A 10,390-nucleotide genomic window follows, 5' to 3' on the forward strand; every position below is an offset into this window, starting at 1 on the left:
TGGCCATGTAATCAACGCTATGAAGAGGTCAGAGAAGCGTGGACAGAGCAGAACTGGCAGAGAGCAGAGGTGCCGTGAGCACCGTCCCACCACCTGTCAGAACCCAGAGAGAACGGACAGGCTTCAGGAAAAGATCACTCACCAAACCTGACCCCAGGACGGAAACTAAGATGAGTGTTTACATTTGTCATAAGAGTAAATTATGTGATATATAACAAGGAAAAAAGAGAGGGAAAAAAGAGAAAGCATGCTCAGAAATAATGGAGAATAATTCCAGATTTATTACACTAGTCCAGCATCACCCACTGCCCAAACCAGAGAAGGACACTAGAAGAGAACTACAGGCCAGTGTCCCTGAACAGAGACACACAAGTCCTTGATAAAATGCCAGCCAATCAACAACCCCACCTCAAAAGAGTCATTTCCCCATGACCAAGTGGGACTCGTCCCTGGGTGGAAACAGTAAACACGATACATCTCATCAACAAAAGAAAAAACAAAATCACGCGATTATCTTAGTGCTTACAGAAGAGCATCTGATAAAGCACCACATCCCAATTACAACTCTCAAAAAATAGGCATAAAAGGAGCATAACTCAGCACTACAAAGGCCCATGTGATAGCCCACAGCTGACACGCCCCTCGGGAAAAGGGGAAGGCTGTCCTGCAAGAGCAGGAGCAAGGCAAGAGGCCACCGTCACCCCTGTACCCAGCACAGTGTGGAAGTCCAGCAGAGCAATCAGGCCAGACAGGAAATAAAGGGAACCCAAGCTGGACAGGGAGAACTCAGAGGGTCTCTGCCGATGCTGTGGTCTAGGTACAGAAAACCCTGAAGACACCATCAAAACCTGTTGACCCAGCCAAAGGGTCTTTGCATGCTAACAGTTAACTATCAAACAGTCAAGAAAATAGTCCCATTATAATAGCATTAAAAATAAAACAAGATACTTAGGACGTAAGTAAAAAGCCTTCAACTGAAAACTATAAAATGTCTATGAAAAGATTGAAGAGGACACAAGTAAATGGAAAGATAGCCCATGTTCATGGATTGGAAAAATTATCAAAGAATATCCTTACAAAAATGATCTACAGATTCAGTGCAATTCCTGTCAAAATTCCACTGACATTTTTCATAGAAATAGAAAAACAATCCTAAAATTCATATGGAACTGTAAAGGACCCCAAATAGACAAAGCCATTTTGTGTGAAAGCCCTGAAGCTAGAATCATCAAACAACATGACTTAAAATCCACTTCAAAGCTGTGATGATCAGAAGAACAGGTAGGTTATTGGGACAGAGCAGAGAGCCCAGAAACCAATCCACACATTTGCAGTAAGTGACTTCTGATAAGGTGGCAAAGAAGACATAGTGAGGATATCACAGTCTCTTCAACAATGGTGCCAGGGAGACTGGGAATCTGCATGCAGAAGTATGAAGCCAGACCCTGTCTCCCACCAACACAAAAACAACTCAAACGGATTAAAGGCTTAAGTGTAAGACCCAAAATTATAAAACTGCTAGAGGAAAACAGGGGAGACGCTTCAAGAAATTGGTCTGGGCAAAGAGTCTGGATGAAACTTCAAAAGGCAACAGACGCAAAAATAGACAGATGGGATTCTATCAGACCAAAAAGCTTCTCACAGCAAGGGAAACAATCCACAGAGTGGAAGACACCCTGCAGAATGGGAGGAAATATTTGCACACTACCACCCAGCGAGGGGTCCGTCTCCAGGATATATAGGAAACTAAATCTCAACAGCAAAACAAGGAGTCTGATTTTAAAATGGGCAAATGATCTAGACATTTCCCCAAAAAAGATGTACAAATGGCCGATAGGTTCATGAAAACATTCTCAGCATCATCAGCAAAATGCAAACCCAGCCTGGGTGCAGCTCCGTGGCAGAGCACGGGGGGGGGGGGGGGGGGGGGCAGCATGCACGAGGCCCTGGATTCTGGCCCAGCCCCGAGACAGGAGTGCAAGTCAGAAGCACCGTGAGACGTCATCCCCTTTAGACGGCTATTACCCAAAACGCAGAAGCAGCAAGCGCCCTGGGAGGGGGCAGAGAGACGCTCCTGCTGGGTGGGCAGGCAGGTTGTCAAGGTCACCTGAGAAGACAGCACAGAGGTTCCTAGGACACTGAGCAGCGCTGCCGGGGTGGGTGTGGCCCCCACGACAGGATGCAGCCCACGGGAAGGAGAGCAGGGTGCCCACGAGGCTCCCGCACCCACTCCCACTGCAGCTCTGTCCACAGCAGCCCAGAACAGCCATGTGTCCATCAGAGATGGGACAAAGAGCTAGCGGGCATCCATGGAGCAACCCTGCCTGCGGAGGGGAGGAGGCCTGTCACCTGCAGGACAAGCACATGCCCTCAGGGACATGAGCCAGCACAGAAGGACAAGGGCCCTGGGTCCCCAGGTGGGATCTCCAGAACCCCACATCACAGGAGCACTGAGGGGAACAGTGGTGACTAGGGAACTAGGTGGCTGGGGACAGGGACAGGGAGGAGGGGAGGACAAGGAGGGGACAGGGAGGAGGGGAGGACAAGGAGGGGACAGGGAGGAGGGGAGGACAAGGGAGGGGACAGGGAGGAGGGGAGGACAAGGAGGGGACAGGGAGGAGGGGAGGACAAGGAAGGGGACAGGGAGGAGGGGAGGACAAGGAGGGGACAGGGAGGAGGGGAGGACAAGGGAGGGGACAGGAAGGAGGGGAGGACAAGGAGGGGACAGGGAGGAGGGGAGGACAAGGAGGGGACAGGGAGGAGGGGAGGACAAGGGAGGGGACAGGGAGGAGGGGAGGACAAGGGAGGGGACAGGGAGGAGGGGAGGACAAGGAGGGGACAGGGAGGAGGGGAGGACAAGGAAGGGGACAGGGAGGAGGGGAGGACAAGGAGGGGACAGGGAGGAGGGGAGGACAAGGGAGGGGACAGGAAGGAGGGGAGGACAAGGAAGGGACAGGGAGGAGGGTAGGACAAGGATGAGACAGGGAGGAGGGGAGGACAAGGGAGGGGACAGGGAGGAGGGGAGGACAAGGAAGGGACAGGGAGGAGGGGAGGACAAGGAAGGGACAGGGAGGAGGGTAGGACAAGGAGGGGACAGGGAGGAGGGGAGGAGAAGGATGGGACAGGGAGGAGGGGAGGAGAAGGATGGGACAGGGAGGAGGGGAGGACAAGGAGGGGACAGGGAGGAGGGGAGGACAAGGAGGGGACAGGGAGGAGGGGAGGACAAGGGAGGGGACAGAGAGGAGGGGAGGACAAGGAAGGGGACAGGGAGGAGGGGAGGACAAGGATGAGACAGGGAGGAGGGGAGGACAAGGGAGGGGACAGGGAGGAGGGGAGGACAAGGAAGGGACAGGGAGGAGGGGAGGACAAGGAAGGGACAGGGAGGAGGGTAGGACAAGGAGGGGACAGGGAGGAGGGGAGGAGAAGGATGGGACAGGGAGGAGGGGAGGAGAAGGATGGGACAGGGAGGAGGGGAGGACAAGGAGGGGACAGGGAGGAGGGGAGGACAAGGAGGGGAGAGGGAGGAGGGGAGGACAAGGATGGGACAGGGAGGAGGGGAGGACAAGGATGGGACAGGGAGGATGGGAGGACAAGGAGGGGACAGAGAGGAGAGGAGGACAAGGAGGGGACAGGGAGGAGGGGAGGACAAGGAGGGGACAAGGAGGAGGGGAGGACAAGGAAGGGACAGGGAGGAGGGGAGGACAAGGAGGGGACAGGGAGGAGGGGAGGACAAGGGAGGGGACAGGGAGGAGGGGAGGACAAGGGAGGGGACAGGGAGGAGGGGAGGACAAGGAAGGGACAGGGAGGAGGGGAGGACAAGGAGGGGACAGGGAGGAGGGGAGGACAAGGGAGGGGACAGAGAGGAGGGGAGGAAAAGGAGGGGACAGGGAGGAGGGGAGGACAAGGAAGGGACAGGGAGGAGGGGAGGACAAGGAGGGGACAGGGAGAAGGGGAGGACAAGGGAGGGGACAGGGAGGAGGGGAGGACAAGGAAGGGGACAGGGAGGAGGGGAGGACAAGGATGAGACAGGGAGGAGGGGAGGACAAGGGAGGGGACAGGGAGGAGGGGAGGACAAGGAAGGGACAGGGAGGAGGGGAGGACAAGGAAGGGACAGGGAGGAGGGTAGGACAAGGAGGGGACAGGGAGGAGGGGAGGAGAAGGATGGGACAGGGAGGAGGGGAGGAGAAGGATGGGACAGGGAGGAGGGGAGGACAAGGAGGGGACAGGGAGGAGGGGAGGACAAGGAGGGGAGAGGGAGGAGGGGAGGACAAGGATGGGACAGGGAGGAGGGGAGGACAAGGATGGGACAGGGAGGATGGGAGGACAAGGAGGGGACAGAGAGGAGAGGAGGACAAGGAGGGGACAGGGAGGAGGGGAGGACAAGGAGGGGACAAGGAGGAGGGGAGGACAAGGAAGGGACAGGGAGGAGGGGAGGACAAGGAGGGGACAGGGAGGAGGGGAGGACAAGGGAGGGGACAGGGAGGAGGGGAGGACAAGGGAGGGGACAGGGAGGAGGGGAGGACAAGGAAGGGACAGGGAGGAGGGGAGGACAAGGAGGGGACAGGGAGGAGGGGAGGACAAGGGAGGGGACAGAGAGGAGGGGAGGAAAAGGAGGGGACAGGGAGGAGGGGAGGACAAGGAAGGGACAGGGAGGAGGGGAGGACAAGGAAGGGACAGGGAGGAGGGGAGGACAAGGGAGGGGACAGGGAGGAGGGGAGGACAAGGAAGGGACAGGGAGGAGGGGAGGACAAGGAGGGGACAGGGAGGAGGGGAGGACAAGGGAGGGGACAGAGAGGAGATGAGGACAAGGAGGGGACAGAGAGGAGAGGAGGACAAGGGAGGGGATAGGGAGAAGGGGAGGACAAGGAGGGGACAGAGAGGAGAGGAGGACAAGGAGGGGACAGAGAGGAGAGGAGGACAAGGAGGGGACAGGGAGGAGGGGAGGACAAGGAGGGGACAGGGAGGAGGGGAGGACAACGGAGGGGACAGGGAGGAGGGGAGGACAAGGAGGGGACAGGGAGGAGAGGAGGACAAGGATGGGACAGGAAGGAGGGGAGGACAAGAGAGGGGACAGAAAGGAGGGGAGGACAAGGGAGGGGACAGGGAGGAGGGGAGGACAAGGAGCGGACAGAGAAGAGAGGAGGACAAGGAGGGGACAGAGAGGAGAGGAGGACAAGGAGGGGACAGGGAGGAGGGGAGGACAAGGGAGGGGACAGGGAGGAGGGGAGGTCAAGGAAGGGACACTGAGGAGAAGAGGACAAGGAGGGGACAGGGAGGAGGGGAGGACAAGGGAGGGGACAGGGAGGAGGGGAGGACAAGGAGGGGACAGGGAGGAGGGGAGGACAAGGAGCGGACAGAGAGGAGAGGAGGACAAGGAGGGGACAGAGAGGAGAGGAGGACAAGGAGGGGACAGAGAGGAGGGGAGGACAAGAAGGGGACAGGGAGGAGGGGAGGACAAGGGAGGGGACAGGGAGGAGGGGAGGACAAGGAGGGGACAGGGAGAAGGGGAGGACAAGAGAGGAGACAGGGAGGAGAGGAGGACAAGGAGGGGACAGAGAGGAGGGGAGGACAAGTGAGGGGACAGGGAGGAGGGGAGGACAAGGGAGGGGACAGAGAGGAGAGGAGGACAAGGAGGGGACAGGGAGGAGGGGAGGACAGGAGGGGACAGAGAGGAGGGGAGGACAAGGAGGGGACAGGGAAGAGGGTAGGACAAGGAGGGGACAGAGAGGAGAGGAGGACAAGGAGGGGACTGGGAGGAGGGGAGGAGAAGGATGGGACATGGAGGAGGGGAGGACAAGGAGGGGACAGGGAGGAGGGGAGGACAAGGAGGGGACAGGGAGGAGGGGAGGACAATGAGGGGACAGAGAGGAGAGGAGGATAAGGAGGGGACAGGGAGGAGGGGAGGACAAGGAGGGGACAGAGAGGAGGGGAGGACAAGCAGGGGACAGAGAGGAGGGGAGGACAAGGAGGGGACAGAGAGGAGGGGAGGACAAGGAGGGGACAGAGAGGAGGGGAGGACAAGGAGGGGACAGGGAGGAGGGGAGGACAAGGAGGGGACAGAGAGGAGGGGAGGACAAGGAGGGGACAGGGAGGAGGGGAGGACAAGGAGGGGACAGGGAGGAGGGGAGGACAAGGAGGGGACAGAGAGGAGGGGAGGACAAGGGAGGGGACAGGGAGGAGGGGAGGACAAGGATGGTACAGGGAGGATGGGAGGACAAGCGAGGGGACAGGGAGGAGGGGAGGACAAGGAGGGGACAGGGAGGAGGGGAGGACAAGGAGGGGACAGAAAGGAGGGGAGGACAAGGAGGGGGCAGAAAGGAGGGGAGGACAAGGAGGGGACAGGGAGGAGGGGAGGACAAGGGAGGGGACAGGGAGGAGGGGAGGACAAGGATGGGACAGGGAGGAGGGGAGGACAAGGATGAGACAGGGAGGAGGGGAGGAAAAGTGAGGGGACAGAAAGGAGGGGAGGACAAGGAGGGGACAGGGAGGAGGGGAGGACAAGGGAGGGGACAGGGAGGAGGGGAGGACAAGGGAGGGGACAAGGAGGAGGGGAGGACAAGGAGGGGACAGAGAGGAGGGGAGGACAAGGAGGGGACAGAGAGGAGAGGAGGACATGGAGGGGACAGGGAGGAGGGGAGGACAAGGGAGGGGACATGGAGGAGGGGAGGAGAAGGAGGGTACAGGGAGGAGGGGAGGACAAGTGAGGGGACAGGGAGGAGGGGAGGACAAAGGAGGGGACAGGGAGGAGGGGAGGACAAAAATGGGACAGGGAGGAGGGGAGGACAAGGGAGGGGACAGGGAGGAGGGGAGGACAAGGGAGGGGACAAGGAGGAGAGGAGGACAAGGAGGGGACAGGGAGGAGGGGAGGACAAGGAGGGGACAGAGAGGAGAGGAGGACAAGGGAGGGGACATGGAGGAGGGGAGGACAAGGATGGGACAGGGAGGATGGGAGGACAAGGAGGGGACAGAGAGGAGGGGAGGACAAGGATGAGACAGGGAGGAGGGGAGGACAAGGAGGGGACAGGGAGGAGGGGAGGACAAGTGAGGGGACAGAAAGGAGGGGAGGACAAGGAGGGGACAGGGAGGAGAGGAGGACAAGGAGGGGACAGGGAGGAGGGGAGGACAAGGGAGGGGACAGGGAGGAGGGGAGGACAAGGTGCGGACAGAGAGGAGAGGAGGACAAGGAGGGGACAGAGAGGAGAGGAGGACAAGGAGGGGACAGAGAGGAGGGGAGGACAAGAAGGGGACAGGGAGGAGGGGAGGACAAGGGAGGGGACAGGGAGGAGGGGAGGACAAGGAGGGGACAGGGAGAAAGGGAGGACAAGAGAGGAGACAGGGAGGAGAGGAGGACAAGGAGGGGACAGAGAGGAGAGGAGGACAAGGAGGGGACAGGGAGGAGGGGAGGACAAGGAGGGGACAGGGAGGAGAGGAGGACAAGGAGGGGACAGAGGAGGGGAGGACAAGGAGGGGACAGGGAGGAGGGGAGGACAAGGAGGGGACAGAGAGGAGGGGAGGACAAGGAGGGGACAGGGAGGAGGGGAGGACAAGGAGGGGACAGGGAGGAGGGGAGGACAAGAAGGGGACAGGGAGGAGGGGAGGACAAGGAGGGGACAGGGAGGAGGGGAGGACAAGAAGGGGACAGGGAGGAGGGGAGGACAAGGAGGGGACAGAAAGGAGGGGAGGACAAGGAGGGGGCAGAAAGGAGAGGAGGACAAGGAGGGGACAGAGAGGAGAGGAGGACAAGGACGGGACAGGGAGGAGGGGAGGACAAGGAGGGGACAGGGAGGAGGGGAGGACAAGGGAGGGGACAGGGAGGAGGGGAGGACAAGGATGGGACAGGGAGGAGGGGAGGACAAGGATGAGACAGGGAGGAGGGGAGGACAAGGAGGGGACAGGGAGGAGGGGAGGACAAGTGAGGGGACAGAAAGGAGGGGAGGACAAGGAGGGTACAGGAAGGAGGGGAGGACAAGGGAGGGGACAGGGAGGAGGGGAGGACAAGGAGGGGACAGGGAGGAGGGGAGGACAAGGAGGGGAGAGGGAGGAGCGGAGGACAAGGATGGGACAGGGAGGAGGGGAGGACAAGGATGGGACAGGGAGGATGGGAGGACAAGGAGGGGACAGAGAGGAGAGGAGGACAAGGAGGGGACAGGGAGGAGGGGAGGACAAGGGAGGGGACAGGGAGGAGGGGAGTACAAGGAGGGGACAGGGAGGAGGGGAGGACAAGGGAGGGGACAGGGAGGAGGGGAGGACAAGGGAGGGGACAAGGAGTAGGGGAGGACAAGGAGGGGACAGAGAGGAGAGGAGGACAAGGAGGGCACAGGGAGGAGGGGAGGACAAGGGAGGGGACATGGAGGAGGGGAGGACAAGGAGGGGACAGGGAGGAGGGGAGGACAAGTGAGGGGACAGGGAGGAGGGGAGGACAAGGAGGGTACAGGGAGGAGGGGAGGACAAGTGAGGGGACAGGGAGGAGGGGAGGACAAAGGAGGGTACAGGGAGGAGGGGAGGACAAGGGAGGGGACATGGAGGAGGGGAGGACAAGGGAGGGGACATGGAGGAGGGGAGGACAAGGAGGGGACAGGGAGGAGGGGAGGACAAGGGAGGGGACATGGAGGAGGGGAGGACAAGGGAGGGGACATGGAGGAGGGGAGGACAAGGAGGGGACAGGGAGGAGGGGAGGACAAGTGAGGGGACAGGGAGGAGGGGAGGACAAGTGAGGGGACAGGGAGGAGGGGAGGACAAGGGAGGGGACATGGAGGAGGGGAGGACAAGGAGGGTACAGGGAGGAGGGGAGGACATGGGAGGGGACATGGAGGAGGGGAGGACAAGGAGGGTACAGGGAGGAGGGGAGGACAAGTGAGGGGACAGGGAGGAGGGGAGGACAAAGGAGGGGACAGGGAGGAGGGGAGGACAAGGATGGGACAGGGAGGAGGGGAGGACAAGGGAGGGGACAGGGAGGAGGGGAGGACAAGGGAGGGGACAAGGAGGAGAGGAGGACAAGGAGGGGACAGAGAGGAGGGGAGGACAAGGAGGGGACAGAGAGGAGAGGAGGACAAGGGAGGGGACATGGAGGAGGGGAGGACAAGGAGGGGACAGGGAGGAGGGGAGGACAAGGGAGGGGACATGGAGGAGGGGAGGACAAGGAGGGTACAGGGAGGAGGGGAGGACAAGTGAGGGGACAGGGAGGAGGGGAGGACAAAGGAGGGGACAGGGAGGAGGGGAGGACAAGGATGGGACAGGGAGGAGGGGAGGACAAGGGAGGGGACAGGGAGGAGGGGAGGACAAGGGAGGGGACAAGGAGGAGAGGAGGACAAGGAGGGGACAGAGAGGAGGGGAGGACAAGGAGGGGACAGAGAGGAGAGGAGGACAAGGGAGGGGACATGGAGGAGGGGAGGACAAGGAGGGGACAGGGAGGAGGGGAGGACAAGGGAGGGGACATGGAGGAGGGGAGGACAAGGAGGGGACAGGGAGGAGGGGAGGACAAGGGAGGGGGCAGGGAGGAGGGGAGGACAAGGAGGGGACAGGAAGGAGAGGAGGACAAGGAGGGGACAGGGAGGAGGGGAGGACAAGGAAGGGACAGGGAAGAGGGGAGGACAAGGAGGGGATAGGGAGGAGGGGAGGACAAGGGAGGGGACAGGGAGGAGGGGAGGACAAGGGAGGGGACTGGAGGAGGGGAGGACAAGTAGGGGACAGAGAGGAGAGGAGGACAAGGATGGGACAGGGAGGAGATGAGGAAAACGAGGGGACAGGGAGGAGGGGAGGATAAGGAGGGGACAGGGAGGAGGGGAGGACAAGGGAGGGGACAGGGAGGAGGGGAGGACAAGGAGGGTGGACAAGGAGGGGACAGGGAGGAGGGGAGGACAAGGAGGGTGGACAAGGAGGGGACAGGGAGGAGGGGAGGACAAGGAGGGGAGGACAAGGAGGGGACAGGGAGGAGGGGAGAACAAGGAGGGGACAGGGAGGAGGTTCGGACAAGTGAGGGGACGTGGGGGAGGGAGGGTAAGGGAGGGGACGTGGGGGAGGGAGGACAAGGGAGGGAACGGGTGGGGGGAGGGATGGCAAGGGAGGGACCAGGGTTGAGGGGGGAGGAAGGAGGGGACGGGGACTGAAAGTGGATCCACCTGCGCTCTACACATGTGTGATCACGTCAGCGTGAACCCCTGTCTCATGTGTGAATAAAAACACTGAGTAAAGAAAAAGAGTGACCCTTCCTGACCCTGCTCTGGGAGATGCGTATGGCCTTGTTGTGGAAATCTGACACAGAAAGGTAAGAAATCACTGGGCCTCCCTAGAAGCATGTCCTTTTGAGCCACGGCTCTCGAACCCATCAGGTAGGCGAGCGAGAGCCACCAGGACAGCCCAGGTCAAGGTGCCCCAGAGGGCAGTCCACACC

Source organism: Spermophilus citellus, assembly GCF_964194105.1.
Source record: "Spermophilus citellus genome assembly, chromosome: 14".
NCBI classification, from domain to species: Eukaryota; Metazoa; Chordata; class Mammalia; order Rodentia; family Sciuridae; genus Spermophilus; species Spermophilus citellus.